At 39.4% G+C, this 19,194-nt stretch overlaps 1 protein-coding gene across 5 annotated transcripts in view; it reads right to left on the reverse strand.

Moving 5' to 3' along the window:
• The window catches only part of IP6K2 (inositol hexakisphosphate kinase 2), a 63,050-nt gene that overhangs the window by 19,575 nt on the left and 24,281 nt on the right, over positions 1-19,194 (reverse strand). The window contains exon 1 of one of the 5 annotated variants that reach the window (XM_043518446.1): positions 18,312-18,505. The exons of 2 other annotated variants lie outside the window; for them this stretch is intronic. The gene's annotated coding sequence lies outside the window, so the exon portion shown is untranslated. Of the gene's footprint in view, positions 1-6,493; positions 6,519-15,145; positions 15,297-18,311; positions 18,506-19,194 lie in introns of those variants that run through there. 2 more of the 5 variants (XM_038410084.2, XM_043518448.1) reach the window with 2 other exon arrangements.

The raw sequence follows: 19,194 nt of genomic DNA on the forward strand, positions 1-19,194 counted from the left end.
AAAAAACAAAAAAACCACGTATTTCACCAATGTGTAACAGTAAGCTGCTGCTGCCTGGAGCTTACCCATGGCCTCACCAAGTAGTCTTTTCAGATATTGAGAATATGAGCATCCAACTTGGTCTAAATCATCTTACACCTTGTTTCCTATACACACAAAATACCAAAGAGAAAAATGACTGAGTTCTATTTTTTACTAAAACTATTTTTCCTCTTCAGTGAAACAAAACCAAGTTAGAGAGGTTACAGAGCTTTTCCTACTCAGACAAGAACACATGCATCTGATCCATGCAGCTCTTGAGTTACATAATACCTGGGAAAATTAATTTCTTTTCCAAGAACATAACTGCCATAGTAACTAAAGACCCTAAATCATGTATTCTAAACTGCTTGAACTTCTTGGAAGAGGACCAAAAAAATCTGTTTGAAGCACTAGTTCCTAAAAATTCCATCCAAAAGATATGAAAAAAACATTTTGACAAAGAAATGAAGTGTTCGATTAAAGTACTCAACAGTTACATAATTTCAATTGAGAAATATCTCTACAAGAAAACTATTTTTAGAATGATGATTTAAATGGCTGACTTCTGCAGGAGACTCATGAATGTATGTATATAGAAACTAATGGCGTATATGAATGGCTAATTAGAGACAGTTTCAGTACAGAATATAAGATAACAGCAAGAACTCATATCCACTGCTTAAGAAAACATTCAAGCTCCGAAAAATTTGGGAGTGGGCTACTTTCCTGTGGTTAAAACAGACTGAGAGGTTAATGTGAGTTCATGGGGTGGAAGTGTCCAGGACAAGACAATCAGCAGGGATCTCAAACAAGGAGCCTCTCTCTGAGATTATCTTTTAAATTTGTTTTTCTTTTTTTTTTTTATTCCCAACAAAAGTGACAGAATAGTTGCTACCATTTTTGAATATGCAGCATTGAGTGACTCTTTAATTCTACAGGTTTCAGAGTAGTAGCTGAGTAGCAGTAACACGGCTGCTACTCTGAAGCCTGTCGTTATGCAAGACACTGAATTTAGCTGTATGGAGTAGAAATCTATCAACTTCATGAAGAAACTCGTACAGATACAGACAGATATCTTCCTTTCCAAATGCAAACAGATGGACATCATACCAAAAGGACTGAAGGTAAAAAATCCATTACAATCTACATACCACACAGGCTATGCTGACAGCTTGTACCACACATTCTCAAAGAAACTGCGGAACTACCTGATCAACATCCTCTACAGCAAACAGGGAAAGATTAAGAATGAGCTCTCAAAACTGGATACTCTCATAAAAAAAAAACCAACCTTCCACACGAACTTCCTTGTGGCTAGACTTTACAAAAACTAGACAAGCCATTTACAACACACACTTTGCTTCTCTACAAAATATGCTCAAATAAATTTGTTAGTTTCTAAGGTGCCACAAGTACTCCTTTTCTTTTTAATTCTACAATAAGCCAGTCCTGGTTAACATTATACAAATTGCTAAACTTTGTAAATAAACACTGCTATAGAAACATGTCCAATAAGTAAAAATAAATAAAATTCTATTAGATCTAATACTCATGATAAGCCACAGTGATCTCTGCAATTTTCACCTTTGGACAAAAAAAAAAAAAAAATCACTCAACTGTCCCTGCTGTGCTGTAAATTCATGAATTCAAACTTAAGGGCTGTAAAACATGTTTTGGTATGAAGAGCTTCATTACATTAGTCATTTCTCCACAGGAAGATTTTTTATGAAGTTCTGTCCAACAGCTACATTGTTTTGACTAAGATTTTTTTTTTACTCATATTCAGTTCACAACCCCCTAATCCTAATGTTTTTCTTGCTCTTCTACATCTGGGCCCCAGCACAAAATTTACGGAGATAAATACTTTAAGTTTAGGAAATGATTTTCAAAGGAGCCTAAGGGAATTAGGTGCCCAAATCCTACTCACTTCCAATGTGATTTGGATGCATAACTCCATAGGTTCCTTTGAAAATCCCATCTTAAATTAAGTTTTTATAAATACATGTAAACCACAAGTATTTTTATTGTAGAAAGACAAGTGACTGAAATCCATCATCACATAACCTAATAATGTGTGGCTTGTAATGAAAAAGAGCAATATACATAGTTTTCTGCAGCCACCTGTCACATACAAAAGCAATTTAAAGAAAGACTTATTCATGTCTCATTTTTGTGATTAATTACAATTTAAAATAAAGGTTTCCTCATCCTTTAACACCTATTTCTGATGTATCATGGCAGAGTGAGCCTGCACTCTGATGAGATATCCATAAGGTTCATGACTGGTTATGTACCAAGGGTGCACCTTAGAAACTATATTAAATGCATTTAAGGTAACAACCAGTGCTAAGCATGTCACCTTAGTGTAATACTGCTACCTACTCATACATTTTTAATGGAAATAGCAAATTATTTAGAGGATACATCAGGTATCTGTTCCTGGCCTAAGTTCAATTGCAAGTCAACAACATATCAAAGACTCTTTTGGCAGCAGCAAAAATTGTTGTCCACAAAGGTACAACTTTCTTTGACTGAAGTCAGAAAGTTCTGCTAAGGCTGTGACCAGCATCCTCTCCCTTGAGCACGTACTGTACACATTTTAAACTGTTGGTGTGTATAACATTTTAGTGAGATTCTACAATTATGATAATGCACTTATAGCATTTTGTTATAGCTGTCTGAATATTTTTCAAAACCTTTTTTTGTTTGTTGACATTTAATTTTTTTCAAATGAAGAAAAAAAGGTTCTGGTTTGATTTTTCAGCTTTCCCCCTCACCTTTCCCCTTGCCTTTTCTCTTTTTTTTAAATAATTAAACACTCTCCTCCTGTTCAAACCCCTCTCCTCCCCCCACCCAGTGGAAAAAACGGGGAAAGAGTTTTTCTTATAACAACTGCGCAACACATACTTTTCCAGTTACATAAAAAGGAGGAAGGGATGAAGAGAAATTTAAAAGGGGGAGAAAGAATAAGTGTGAAATGAAAATTGGCTCAAATTTTTTGTGCAAAATAATTTCAACCATCCTTACTTTGATAAACTGCTCCAAGGCTGACATAAGATAAAAACTACAGTTTTGGCTTCCCAAATACTCTCCACCTTCAGGTAGCTTTCAGAAACACAGCTTTCTAAGGCTGTGTCTACACTACAGTGGGAGATCAATCTAAGTTATGCAACTTCAGCTATATGAACAACGTAGCTGAAGTCAACGTACTTAGATCTACTTACCGCGGGGTCCATACTACGCAATGTCAACTGGAGATGCTCTCCCATCGACTCCCCTTGTGCTTCTCGTTCAGGTGGCGTACAGGAGTCGATGCGAGAGCCGCTAAATCAACCGCTGATGCATCTATCGCCACACATTGAACCCCTGGTAAGTGTAAACAAGCCCTAAGTAAGAGCTCACTAGCAACTATAGTTAACAAAGGTCTTATTTTTAAAAAGTAACATCTCCATCTACACTTAAATGGGGAAAATTCAACAGTATTTCAACAGTTAGTTGAGACCTCTGTGTTAGGAACCTCTTTCAAAAGGTTACAAAAGCAATACAGTGAGCCATCAATATTTCAAAAAACAAGGATCCTCTTAAGAACTTTCAAAATATAGTTGAATGCATAGGAAAATAGCTGCCCAGAATCAACAAAAGTTGCATTTATTATGCATAACAGCCAGTGCACTGAAGTGGGGAGGGAGACCAATCTCTTATGAAATCTTTCCCAGTCACAGCAAATCAGATCAGGATAAACAGAGGCAGAATAGAAAAGGGCGTCTTGTAAGCAAAATTTCTTAATTAGTGATACTGTGCAATCTGACTGGAAAACACTTTTCTTCAGTACTTGTCTCTTCTGTGATTCAAGTAAAATATTAAAAGCAGGTGATGGTCTAATTCTTTCCCTGTCACAACCACAAAATTTTCCTCTAATTAAATACTGTTCAATAATTAACTTTTCCAATCAAATTATATCAAAGTGGTCTTGTTTTTTCTTCTCTACAGCATTATTAAGATGTATTTCATACACAAAGCTTTATATTTGACTCATTCCACACTTTTCAATCTTTTGTGTTGAGAGGTTGGCTTTCCCGGGCACCATACATGGTCAATACCATATTCACCAGAACCACCCTTGCCAAGAAGTTTACCTATTCTATTCTGTAAACTAGGTCATGAGATTCAAACAGCAATGTGAAACCACCCGAGTAGCAACCTGATGGTCCACAGCGGCAGGTCCCATCACCTGAACTCCAAAATGCACTTGAAAATAATTATTTTGTTATAATTAGCCCATCTGATGAGGGATGACCACATCAATATTATGCCTGTATGATGTGTTACTTTTTACCAGAAGTGTATCACAATAGCACTCAGTATTTCTGCACTACAAGCAAAGGTAGTGAAGTTTACTTTATTCAAACTGAGGGTCCAACAGGACTTCACAGGCAAAAAGCCATTGGCAGGACCCATCACCCACCCAAACAAGAACTGAAAATCCCTAGGAGGAGGTTGCTAACAGCCTACTTCCCGCTCCATAGCCAGGGGACAGCCATATCCAGTAAGACATTCATGGACTGGAATGAGACCAAGAATATGGATCCCTCCCCCGCACCCCCCCCCCGATGATGCAGTTTTAGTGTTTATGTGTAAGGTCATTTTGACAGAAGAAATGCTAATTTTGGCTATAGGTCAGTCTTGAATAGGAACATTATTTTATCTTTTAATTTTAACTTTCTGAGCAAATTGTGCATAGTTCTCTTTAATTTATTCTTTCATTTACACGTCTACTCGATATTCTGGGAAAACACCTCTTGGCTCTTAGAACTCTTTTAAAGCAAAAAGTATAAATTGCTTCAAAGTTATTTAAACCATCAATAAAACTGTACATTCATCTACAGAGTTCTCTAAAGGAGTATATTATGACACCGTGAATTTTGGGAACAATAATCCTCAAAATAATATTTTCTACGTTTCCCCCCTTCTATACAGGAGAATTTCATGTTTTTCACTAGATTCACCTCCTGGCATTTTAAACATCATATAAGGTTACCAAACATAAATCAGCTCTAATAAGAACAGCAATTTTTTTTTTTTAAACACAATTTATTTAATTACCCTCTGAATAATGTATTGATTTGCATAAGCGCAGATCAATGACTCAGATTAAGTTTTATTTTAAAGAGCTATAGTACTGCTATCATTCTGCTTTGCTCCCACTTGGAAGTGCAAATTAAAACTGACCCTCCTCTGGTTCAATTCTAAAACTGCAATTAGCAAATTTGCATCACCTCTTGTAGCTTTGCCATAGGCCCTATGAATAGAAAAAGGCAGATTTAAGCTGATTCACTAAATTGAGACCACAGACCAGATATAGATTCATAGATACTAAGGTCAGAAGGGACCATTCTGATCATCTAATCTGACCTCCTGCACAACACAGGCCACCCAATCTCACCCACCCACTCCTGAGAAAAACCTCACCTATGTCTGATCTATTGAAGTCCTCAAAATCGTGGTTTAAAGATTTCAAGGAACAGAGAATCCTCCATCAATTGACCCGTGCCCCATGCTACAGAGGAAGGCGATGAACTGGGTGAAAAGTTTTGAGAACACTGTCAATGAAAATTAAATTTCCCAAGGCTTGGAAAGAATCCAGCACTAACATGGTTTGCATATTACTTATTCCTGTACGAGCATCATGAACTGGGGTAAAAATCTGTCCCCATTGAAGGCAATGATTTAAATGGGATTAGGATTTCACCATAGATTTTTGTTTTAATTTGCAGGATTACATTCTCACATGCATGCAAACAAACAAATTATTGAAATGATGTTGGCTGGAAGAGATCAAATATTTTCCATGTTCAAGATTACAGGTTATTTTCAAGTTTCAGAGTAGCAGCCGTGTTAGTCTGTATTCACAAAAGAAAAGGAGTACTTGTGGCACCTTAGAGACTAATGAATTTATTTGAGCATAAACTTTCGTGAGCTACAGCTTCAGAAGACCTATGACTATCTTAATTACTCTGTCTGGCTTTAATTCCCTCTATATTCTGTTAAGAAGAGTTTTACATGCATGGAAACAAGAACAAGGTAAGCAATCTAGCAAATGCAAGTTGAAACCAGCAGGCACAGCCTGTCTGTAAAAGTCTACAGGATCACATTCAAAGCAAGAGAATGATGACAGGTCTAATATCTGCTCTCTGGAATCCAGTGTACATATAAATGACATCCAAGTAGAAGATAGCAATCTAGTCTCAAAGTAAACAAGCCATTCCATCTGTGTAGAGAGTCATATTTACTCTGAACTGATATTCAAATTCATAAACATTTATCAATCCAAAACCATACCAATCAGCAGGTTTCTCAAAGTAGTAGTGAAATGCCCAAATCAGGGGTTCTCCAACCTTTTCACTCAAAATGAACACATGTCTAACTCTGCACAGATCTGCACAACCCAAGAGATTTTCAACATTTGAATTACCTTTTTAATGCTTTCTATTGGTTTTGATTACAAAACATATCGAGTCCAATGCCTATGTCAGGTGGAGAAATACATAATAGCATGTGTAACTATCTTTGCAACTATATGGCTAAAACAAAAAAGCAATGCAGACATAAAACAGTACAAACCCAATACAAGTGACCTTAAATTTACATCACCAGCTTTTTCAAAACAGGGTTCCAAGTACCAACTATCACTTACTCTAGGATAAATATAAATCTTGGAAAATGCAACTTTCTTCAATCAAATCTCCTAACAGCTTCAAGGTGAAAAACTGGGCCAGTGCCTTTTTTGGGTTCTTTATGATGTGTAATAAAGGCCTGAAAGGGTTTGTTTGTTTTTTTTATTTATTTCATATCTATTTTTCCAAGTTTGCTGGTTTCTTCCTGTTTGTTTTACACTTTAGAAATTCAGGCCTTTCCTACCCTTGAAGACTATGACTGACTAAAGATCTAGTGAAATGATAATCATCACAAAAAGATTCAAAGTTGGGGGAACTGAAGTAAAAAATAGGAGGGAGAGCATTTCTTTGTATAGCACAACACAACAAAGACAGGCATATACTCAGTTTTTTAAAAATCCTATGCAAGTTCTCTTTAACAAGGAATCAGACAACAGGAACTACTTGTTTAAAAAGCTCCCCACTTTTTAAATAAAGCAACAATAGTATCTACTAATGCTAGTAGGATCAGACAATATAGATTACCCTTAGTTTGATTACTTTGCTTTCTTCACAGGTTTGAGTCCTAGACCATGTCTACACAAGAAAAGTGCACCAGTTTAAACTTAGGCTTAGTCTACACTGCCACTTTACAGCGCTGAAACTTTCTCGCTCAGGGGTTTGAAAAAACACACCCTGAGCCATGTAAGTTTCAGCGCTGTAAAGTGGCAGCATAGACAGTGCACCCTCGTGGGGGTGGGTGTTTTACAGCAGTGGGAGAGCTCTCTCCCAGCACTGGTGCTGAGACTACACAGCAACACTAAGTTTGGTAGTAAAGACATACCCTCAAGGTGTGATGTTAAACCAGTGTAAACCCCTGCACAGACACACTTGTTTAGGTTTAAGAGTACCTTATTTCAATATAGCTTAAACTAAACTGATCTAAGCCTGGTTTAAACCAAAATAGAAGTATAACCTTTGGCACCAATTCAACTAAATCAGTTTAACATCACAACTTATGTTAAACTGATGTAACTTTCTCATATAGACAAGGCCTCAGAAAACATAAAACAAGCAGGTAAGCAGTTTGTCAGCAACAGTATTTCTCACCTTTGTACCCAGGAGCTGTGTTAATCTGATTGATGTCATAATGAAAGTCTGTGACCATAATACTGTCTAAATATCTCAAATAGAGCATAGATGATTTACTGTACATTTGGAATTGATCCAAACACAAAACAAGAGCAATTGCTAAAAGAAAGTCCTTTTTTTCAATGCGCATGAAACAAAGATTCACCCACAGTTCCTGACAAACCTCAGGTTTCAGAGTAGCAGCCGTGTTAGTCTGTATTCGCAAAAAGAAAAGGAGTACTTGTGGCACCTTAGAGACTAACACATTTATTAGAGCATAAGCTTTCATGAGCTACAGATGCATCCGATGAAGTGAGCTGTAGCTCATCACGAAAGCTTATGCTCAAATAAATTTGACTAACCTCAGATGCTGTAAAAGTTTTCTGCATCATACTACTGCATAGCTACTTAAGTATTCTGGTCAAGACCCTCTATGTATAATGAAAACAGACTAAAATTGAACATAGGAAAAATGACAAATTCTAGTTGGTAGAAGGCTTAATAAAGCTAAAAAGTTAAATATCCTGGGATATTTTTAGCAATGTAAATGTGGTGGTGGTGTTGGAGGAAGCTTATTTTTAAAAATCTGCTTTTAATCATGATATATGCTAGTCAAGAAATTGGGCTGGTTCTCAGTCATGTGAGCTACAGAATGAGACTGAGGGCTGTATAAAAGAGATTGCAATAGGAGACATTGCTCTAAGGAAGAAGAAAAGTCCTAATAGCTCAATTTTTAAAAAGTTCTTAAAACCCATTTAATCAGCATACACAGCACTTGACAAAAAATGTTCTCTGATTAAATTTAGAGTCTAAACACAAGGTCAGGAGAGGGGGTATGCTAGGATTATTAATGATGAGAATGGTCTGTTTAAAGAGGAAGGATTTAAAAGAGAGAAGATATCTCACAAGAGAGACCATTCATTACGGAATCATCACAATAGAAATCCTCAAAGCAGGGAGCATACAAAGGAGATGAAAACAAGTAAAACTGACTATATAGTAAAAAGAAAAGGAGTACTGGTGGCACCTTAGAGACTAACAAATTTATTTGAGCATAAGCTTTCGTGGGCTACAGCTCATTATGCTCAAATAAATTTGTTAGTCTCTAAGGTGCCACCAGTACTCCTTTTCTTTTTGCGAATACAGACTAACAGGGCTGCTACTCTAAAACCTGACTATATATCTCTCTATATTTACACCACAGGTCATGACCATAGTGTAGATGCACCCCTACAGTCATGGAAGCAGTTTTTCCATTGCTGTAGGAACTCCACCCCCCCAAGTGATGATAGCGAGGTCAATGGAAGCATTCTTCCTTTGATTTAATTGCATTTACACAAGGAATTAGGTCAACATAGCTACAGCACTCTTGAGGGTGGATCTTTTACACCCACAGGTATGTTGAGCTAAATTTTAAGTATAGACCAGACGTAACCTAAAAAAATTGGGATGAGGGCAGGAAGTGGGAAGTTAGCTAGGAGGAAGTTAGAGCAGGGAGGGAAGACGATGTAAGGCCCTGAAGATGAGGCGAAGGAACTTTTATTTGAAGTGGCAAATCAGGAAACCAATAAGCAGCATGAGAAGAAGCAGAATTTTGGACAGAGTGGATGACAGGCAAGGAAGCCAGAGGAGAGACTGAGGTGCTCCATATTGGCTAAAAAGCTACCTAAAAATCTACCTACTTCTTCCATCTACCAGACTACAAGCAGCAAATCTTATGTCGCTGTCTTATAAAAAATTTAAACTGCCTTGTCTTTTCTCTTTAACCAAAATGACTCGCGTGTGTTATATCCTGACCATGAAGAAATTGAGACTGGAAGAAAAATCAGTGTCAGTCTACTTGAAATGCAGGCTAGCACAAAATGACAACCTTTTTTTATTTCTTTGAGCATAAGCTTTTGTGGGCTAAAACCCACTTCATCAGATGCATGATGTGGAAAATATAGTAGATACACCTCTCTACTGTATTTTCTACTCCATGCATCTGATGAAGTGGGTTTTAGCCCACAAAAGCTTATGCCCAAATAAATTTGTTTGTCTCTAAGGTGCCACAAGGACTCCTCATTGTTTTTGCTGATACAGACTAACACGGCTACCACTCTGAAACCTGCTTTATTTCTGTGAAAGGATGAACTTTCCTCTATTCAGATAACCCTGGCTCTAGAGGCCATTACTGATTTGAACAGCACTTTTTAAAATAAAAAATTAAACAATATGAACAAACATGCTTTACTAGCTTATGCAGTTTTGATGCTTCTTAAGCTACTGTTCTTAGCGTCTTTTAACTTGTTAAATAAAGATAAATGTAGTAAACATCTAGGATAATAATCCATCCACATCTACTTACAAAGCAAGAGTACTGCCCACATCCATTCTGAGGATTAGTGTTATCACATTAGATCCACCCCAATCTTTCTAACACAACTAGAAATAATCATGACATAAAAACCCACTGCTGCACGAAGTTAAAAAAAAAACTTTAGTGGTTAAGCCGTCAACTCAATGCCTCCAGAGACACATAGCCAGCACCTGACTACAGGCATTTAATAGGGTTTTAATTTTAGCAAACCTTGTTTTCTTCCGCTTTCAAGATGTGTAGTGAATTTTAAGTCACTGTCTGGCAAACAAAAGTGGTACCTAGCTCCCATAGCACATTACAATAGATGTCCACTGGTGTTAAACATATCATGCTGTCTCTTGGTAATAGTATTTTTGTAACAGAATAGGACAGAGGGATCAATTTTTAAACAAAAACAAAAATGAAGTGTTTTTCTTCTAGTAACAAAAATCCCGACAAAAAATTTGATGAGATGTTTCTAACTAAAATCTATAATATGATAGATCTCATCATACCTTAAAACTATTAAGAGAAAAATTGTAATTAAGCAGTTATATTGTGTATTTTACAGATGGTTCCTGCATAGTTACAAAAATACATTAACCTTGAACAGAAAACAGCAAGCCAGATGAAGGAATTCCAGTACAAAGGAAAAATCCTCTTCCCCTGCAATGGAAAATTTTAATCTCTTCAAGTAGGTTGCAGAGATGCTTAGCAGGACTTGGGTTGCCTAGATACCAATCACACCCTCTTGCCAATAGAGACAAACTAACTATCAGCAAATGAAACAATGGACAAGTGAATGAACTAAACTAGTGGGATTTTTATTCCACTGTTCCTCTGCACATGAACGACAAATCACACAGCCTAACCTGGAAAGGGCCAGTTTGTTTAAAATTGATTTAGCGCAAACTCATCAAATGTAATGGAAAAATACTGATAAACTGTAGCCACAATCATCAACAGGAACACAATAGTCATTAGTCTCAAATCACCTTGGCTCTGAAACACGAGTGTTTTGCTCCTACCCTAACATTATGAACAGAACAGGCAGTATAATGCCAATCTCCTAAACTGTATTCCTAACTCAGAATTAATGAAAATAGTAGAATTACCAAGGCAGTACTTTTAACAGCATTGCAACAAAGAAAGAATTAACATTTAAATATTGCTATATTCTAACCTTTTGATCAGATAGTTGAATTTTGTAAGCATATTCTTAGCTACAGAACAAGTTATATGTTAGAGAAAGCAATAAAAATCAAATGCAGATGATGCACTTCACTATCAATTCTCACCATCTCCTGAAAATATTTAACTTATATCTTGGCTTAACGTTAAAGATTGCAACAAATTACAATGGACAACAACTAAATGAAACAAAAACCGTATCTGCAGACCTTGTGTACACCAAGAAGTTTTTCCCAAAATTTCCCATGATAGCTACCAAGTCCGTTTCACGGTTATAAGCTAAACTAAGATGCCATGATTTTGGACACTGTATTCTAGACCTGTTCTTACCAGGCTTAGATGAAACAGTGGTTAAAATGCTTGTGGGAAAGCACTGGGGCCATTACTACTCCCACTGTTGCTACCACAAGTATAGGTGAACCAGTGGTAACAAAATGGAGGTAGCGTTCTCGTGGACAGGCCAAAAGATGGTGATTCAGGATACCATTCCGAGCTCTGCCACTACCTGTCTGTGACATTGGGCAAACCACTTCACCTTTATGTGCCTCCACTTCCTCTCCCACCACTTGTATTTAACTCTTCAAGACAGGGTGACCGTCCTACGTTACATGTAAGATCTATCACAATTTGGATCCCAATCTTGGCCGGATCCTCTAGATGCTACTGTAATACAACTCTTAATGTAGATGTGGCCTTACAGAAAATTGGCCTGTTTAAATAAATGAATGGTCTACTTGCCTATATGAAATTACCATCATAACTTAAAAGTTATTAGGGTGTTTAATATTAGTTTCCAATAACTTTCTGCAATTCACTCCTTTCTGTACAAGCCATGTCTTACTTATCAGAGTCACTAATGTTCTCTACACATTTTTGTTCCCAAATATAATGGTGTAAAAAAATATTAAAAAACCTGTAAAAAACCGCCAATACTATTATTTAACTTGCCCTTCTAGATATGAAATCCCTTTGGGGCTCCTATGTCCTAGTTAAATTAGTTTTTTTGTCTAAACTGACTACACATTTTCCTTCCGTGTATTCACAGAACAGTAACATTTCTGACATTTGCGCCCATGCCCCTTCAGCCAATATACCAAGGCAATCTCAGACAAACGTTTTTGCTTCTTTTTTTAATTTACTGGGCAGAGGAAGATATAAAAATAAGGAGGTACAATAGCAATGTCTAGGCATAGGGGCCCTAGTGGGAAGCTCAGGTCTCACCCCAGCTGCTGAAATTCTTTTTAGAGTGGTGCTCCTCAACCCTGCTCAAGGGTCTCCATCTACCTAATATGATTCTAGGTCTGTCATTCTGAGAGTCACTCTGAAGCTCAGAATATCTGTTGAATCAGTGTGAAGTGATGGAACAGCTACAGGCATGGCTGAGAGCTCCTTTTGTTTAGATTTTCACCAGGTTTAATCATCACTGGAATTCACGGACTACTACATCCAATTTTTAAGTCCACAAACTTTTTGACTTTATGAATTACACCCATAAGACAAAATGGGCTTTCAAAACCTCTAGCACATGGGTGCCTGATAAATTTGAAATTCTCCTCTACACTGCTGTGGGAGGAAATTCTGTTACGCATAATATGTATTCCTAACCAGTTTCCAAGCTTTAATACTTCCAAAATATAACAAAGCAAGATACACAGAAGTAACATATATACAAGTTTGACTTTAAAATGGCAACATATTCAATTTAAATAACTTAGTAAATGGGATGAGAACTAAATGATATGAAACAAAAATGCCCATACATTTTATATGTATACAAGAGTGGACCCAGTTCAAATATCCTCTTTTTAGTTTCTCTTTTTAAGCTTCAAATTCACCACAAAACTCCCACATATTCTTAGCAGCAGCTCTCCAGTGGGTTTATAGCTACATAATTGCTGAATAAGATCAATCAAGTTTCAAAACCAAACGGTGGCTGAAGTTTTCTAAACTAAAAAAAAATCTTACCTCCACGTTAGTTTTAATTTCCAGAGCCAAACACTATCTCTTATGTTCAATGTTTGTCATAAGAAAAAGGCACCAAAAAAACCCCCTCCTGCCTCTTTAGAGAAGTTCTCCTCAAAGCTTTTCTGGAATATTTAAAGGATAAGAACATAAGATTCATTTATTAAAATATTGGTTTTGAAATAACCATGGAATATATTTGGTTTCTGTATCAAAGAAAAAGAAGAAAGCCCATCACTATATGGTGATTCAGTGTATGACTACACTAGAAAAGAGAGGTTTCAGAGTAGCAGCCATGTTAGTCTGTATTCACAAAAAGAAAAGGAGTACTTGTTGTACCTTAGAGACTAACAAATTTATTTGAGCATAAGCTTTTGTGAGCTACAGCTCACTTCATCGGATGCATTCAATGGAAAATACAGTGGGGAGATTTACATACATAGAGAACATGAAACAATGGGTGTTACCACATACACTGTAACAAGAAAAGAAAGGTGTACTTTAACATGTGTTAGCCAACAGCTTATTTCTGTCTAGAGAATGCAAGGCCCAAAACAGGATGGTTTGGTACAACTACAACTGGAGTTTATTTTGGCAGTCATGTTAATAAGACAAAAACAACATTTTACAAACCCTAAAATTACAAAACCTCACTTAATCCAAAATGCCTTTTTGTCCCTGTGCCTGAGATCATCATCACATTAGATAGCCCTCAATTTTATGAGCCCTTGATTTTACAAAACATTTGCAAAACAGAGTTTCTACTGCATGCAGTGCAATACTTTGGAACTATGATTAACAAACATTTATTGCATCAAGAAGTGTTTCCTTATACAAGAGGCGTAATTACCTTATTTCCATTTCTGTAATTTTTCAGTGATTTTGGAGCAAATACTAAATTTAATTTGTATCCACTATACTGAACCAAAAAAAACCCAGCCCTTCTCCCCCCACTATCTAAGCAGGTAAGCAATACTGTTTCGAAATTGGTAAACAACGCTGAATAAGGAATGGAAAACTATCCACTTTTACTAAGAAACTACCCTTTGTAAAACTCCGATTTTGTTGCCTCAGAAGTTCTGGCTATCTCACTATTTGATGATATCCAGAAACTAGCACCAAATTTCTGAACGCTTGTTTGGGGGAGAAGGAAAGGGAGAGAAGAGAAATGCTCTCCTTAAGGAACATGATGCTCGGGTGCTAAAAGTGCTCCCACCACCCCCCAGTTATAAATTCCTCCCGAGCCCCTACAGAGAAAAATGCAGTAACTGAGTGGAACCCGGTGCAACATGAAGCCAGTCCGCAAGCAAAGAAACTGAGGCAGACGAGCATCTCTTTGAGGGACGTGGAAGTGGGACCCCTGTGTGTGCATCCGCCAAATACAAGGAGGAGGCAGCCCCATGCTGCTGTGTATGCCTGGCACGGCACCAACGGCGGCCACACGAGCGGAAGCCAGGAGCGGAGCGGGGGGGGGGGGCTAGGCAGCAAGGGCAGCGGGCTACTAAGCCCGTGGGGGGAATGCTGGGGATTTCCGCGTCCCACGGGGAGGCAGGACCCGGACGGCCCCCAGCAGTGACGTCGGGCTCTGCGGACCCGGCCCGGAGGGGGAGACAGGGATCCAGTTAGCTCAGCTGGCCCGGCCCGGAGCCGGGTCCCCGCGGGAGGAGCGTAACCTCCACAGGACGGCCCCGCTTACCCGGGCTACCGAGCGGTTCGTCAGCGCCTCCGGGTCCGGGCGGGTCGGGCGCGGCCGCCCGAACCGCCGTAGGGACTGGGAGGGGCTGGGCCCAGGAGCCGGGGTGGGGGGAAGGCTCGGTGGGGCCCGAAGGAGGCGGGAGGGGCAAGTTACCTGAGTGTCAGATCCCCGCGGCCAGCCGCTTCGCCTCTTTTGTTTCTCTGAAGCCAAAATGGCGGCGCCGAGGAGGGCAGCCCCCGGCGCCCAGGCCCCACCTCCGCCCCCCGCCTTCCCATTGGCTCGGCGGAGGCAGCTGCCCGCTGATTGGGTGCCCCCGAGAGGCATTGTTGCTAGGGCCGCCGGAGCTGGCGGCCAGGCCTCGCGTGGCACCTGACTGAGCCGAGGGGGAGGGGAGCTGGGCTGTGAGCCGGCTTGCAGGGAGGTGCCGCCCCAGGGTGCCCCGGTGGGCAAGGGATGTGGCCGGCCAGCCCGCCTTTGCTTTCCACTCGCTTGCTCCGCTTCTAGCTCCCACGTTGTACGTAACGGTGGGGTGCAGTGCCCAGCACTCCAGCCTGCGCTGTCGCAACGCTCACAGGGCCCTGGGCCTTTGTGCTACAATCCCTTTAGTGGTCCAGCAGGTGCAAGTGTTCCCGTCTCCACCGCCCCTCTGAGAGCCCATCTGCAGCCAGCTGAAGCAACAGCTGGAACAGGGTCATACAGAACATGTAAAGATGATCTTACTTTCTCGTCCCCCTTTGGCTCCTGTTATGTTGGTAAAATCCCATCTCATTCCTCCTAAACCTTTGGGGAACATTCATTCCTGTTCTCCCTCCTCAGATCCTTACTGGGACTCAACCTGAGTAATCACCCTATTGTAAAAAATGCACTAGGCCTAATGCTTTTTGAAGTCACAATGATGGGAGCCCAATTGCAACCCCATTAATGGACCTATGACAATAGAGCTGCCATCCTGGATATTAAATGGGTGGGATCTGAGTTACCCAGGAAAGAATTTTCTGTAGTATCTGGCTGGTGAATCTTGCCCATATGCTCAGGGTTTAGCTGATTTCCATATTTGGGGTCGGGAAGGAATTTTCCTCCGGGGCAGATTGGAGAAGCCCTGGAGGTTTTTCGCCTTCCTCTGTAGCGTGGGGCACGGGTCACTTGAGGGAGGATTCTCTGCTCCTTGAAGTCTTTAAACCACGATTTGAGGACTTCAATAGCTCAGACATAGGTGAGGTTTTTCGTAGGAGTGGGTGGGTGAGATTCTGTGGCCTGCGCTGTGCAGGAGGTCGGACTAGATGATCAGAATGGTCCCTTCTGACCTTAGTATCTATGAATCCTGGAAAGAATATAAAAACCAAATAAAAATAATAAAATTATTGCCGTTCAGTTTACTAAGCAACAGACTCTCTCTGCCATCTATTTAGTTTAGGGCTGTCAATTAATCGCAGTTAATGCATGCAATTAATGCAAAACAAATGGATTAATTGTGATTATTTTTTAAATCTAGTTAGTTTTAATCACACTATTAACCAATAATAGAATACCAGTTTTGTATTCTGTGTTGTAATTGAAATCAATATATTTGAAAATACAGAAAAAATCCAAAAATAGTTATAATAAATTTAAATGGGTATTTTATTATTATTTAATAGTGTGATTAAAACTGTGATGAATCACAACTATTTTTTTACTCTCATGATTAATTGAGATTTTTTTGTAATTGTTAGCTCTAGTGTAGTCATGAGATCAGACATGTCCACATAAGTATAAATTACTAGCATTTTATGCTAATTTTAAATACATAAAAGGTCAGGATGCTACGGTGGTAAAAACCACTGCAAGTTTGTCTCACACAGCACCCAGTAAAGAAATCTGTACCAAAAGCAATGCTTAGACCTTTCATAGCATCCCTAGATATCAGATGCTGTGGCACAGCCAGAGCATGCTATGAAATGGCACACATCTCACCTCCCACATTTGACCTGTGAATTCCTATCTCAAGCATACCACAAAGAGCAAATATTCTTTTAGTAGCTATCTATTTAGAAATATGCAGTGTCATTTCACAAATGAGGTCTACAGGCGAGGGATCTTTCAGTTGTATCTGTTTTAAAAGCACCATACACACATGCAGCACGATATAAATAATAATTATAGGCCTTGGGTTCTTTTAATTTCAAATACATCCCCCCTCCTTTTTTTTTTTTTTAATGTTGCAGCAATAGTGAGATTAGCTCAAGGGCTTCTGTTAAGAGTCTCCAGAGTTGTCTGTTTGGAAACTTGCAGATTATTTTCAGTAGAAGCCTTTGGCTCTTGAATTTGCTTTCCCAAGACTGGTGACTTTTGTTGGATGTTTTAAGATTCTATCCTAAATTCTGTTCTCTCAGGCTTTGCCTGGGATGGGTGGCTGTGGAGTATGACCATAGCTTGTTAGATTGGCAGTTTCTCATTGTGGCCAACATTTTTTAGTAAATTGTGCATATTTTAGTTACTGTTCACGTGGGCATGGGTGCGCTAGAAATCATGGAATTGCCCCAAAGTGCATGACTGATTTGTGTTTACTTGTCACTGGGTGGTTGATGCAGACGTGCAGCCCTTTGAGCCCATTGCCTATGTGTGATGATTGTTATATTTCCAGAGGGGTGAGTATATTATCATATTATTAATGGCAGTATTAGGTTTCCTCACACCTTGTTCCTGATTGCACTTCTCTCTGCCCTTCTAATGTAGATGCTTGTGAGCAGAGTCCAGGTTATAGAGGTCCCTCAGATGCCATAACCCGTCTAGTTTTCCTATGATCAGTTTCCCTGATACAGTTCATGACTGTATTAAGATGTTGACACCAGGCCTCATTTGGCAGGTGCAATATTGTGTCTCACCTCTCAGTCCCCACACTTCCTTTTATTGCTCTCATGTTCCTTTTCTAAACAACTGCCTCCTTCTCCAAGTCCCCTTGCACCTCTCAGCTCTGTCATTAGCTAATGACTTGGTTACATTTTGAGACATGGATCCAGTATTTGTGCCTTAGTTACTTGGCCCTACAGGTGACCCCACTGGATCGATCCTTTGGTATCCTGGCACTCCAGGTGACCCCATAATTCTTATTTTGAACACTCACCCTGGGCTCTGTTTTGTCATTGTATACAAGACATTTAGCTCTGAACAAAGGCAAGAGCTCCCAGAAAATGATTTTCTTGCCCAAACAAGGGAGATGCACCTTGTACACAGCATTAGCACTGAGGCATTTTATTGATCCAGACAATCTCAAAAGTGTCTGCTTCTCGGAGTGGCACACTCACAAAACAAACCATATTTTGCTTCTGCAAACACCTACTTTTACTTTGAGAGCTGGTGAAAAGTGGATTGACAGTTGTGGAAACGAAAGACTCTTCAGTTCACCCACAGAACTGATACAGTATGGGGAGCAACAAAGCAAGCTTCTTGTTTCCCCACTGTGCCTCATCTATGATCCAAAGGGAAAATCCTCTAACAGGAATTTCATGCACATTCAGTGTTTGGCTTCTCTGCTGAAACTGTCAACAAAAGGTAGCATCATGCTAATGGGGGATCTTATAGCACATATAATCAAGGCATTAGGACCCACTCCCTTTATATACAGCAGTAAAGACCTATCAGATGAGAATAGATTCAGTTCACTATCTGAATGTTATTTTTGCCACAGTCAGGGCAAATAGCTATGCTGTTGTAAAACCTCTTCCATCATTGTAGGAGTTCCACCTCCCCAATCAACAGTAGGTAGGTTGATGGACCGCAGGGATTAGGTTATGGTGCTCAGAGCTGTGAATTTATCCTGAAACACTGTAGCTATATCCAGTGCTTAATTTGTGCCTCTGGGCTTGCTTGGCAGTTCATAGTCCCGGCACCTCTGGGCTTGCCGCATCAGTTATGAAAATAAAATAATTGCTTGAGCTCTGACACCTAATTGCTCTTTCATTACAAATTAAGCACTGGCCATGCCAACCTAACCTTTAAGTGTAGACCAGACCTTGGGTTTAAAGCCTTTTTTAAAATGAAATCTGATTCTGCAACACAAGATGGCAGCCTTAATAAAATACATAGACCTGCTCACCAAATCAATGCTGTTATGGTGCTTTCCTAATCATGTGATCCTCCCTATCTCCCAAAAACCCTTATTCTAGCTACAGGGTGTGGCTAGCACAACATTCATGGTGATTTGCTCTCTGGGGCTTGGATTG

The sequence above is a fragment of the Dermochelys coriacea genome, chromosome 7 (genome assembly GCF_009764565.3).
Source record: "Dermochelys coriacea isolate rDerCor1 chromosome 7, rDerCor1.pri.v4, whole genome shotgun sequence".
NCBI classification, from domain to species: domain Eukaryota; kingdom Metazoa; phylum Chordata; order Testudines; family Dermochelyidae; genus Dermochelys; species Dermochelys coriacea.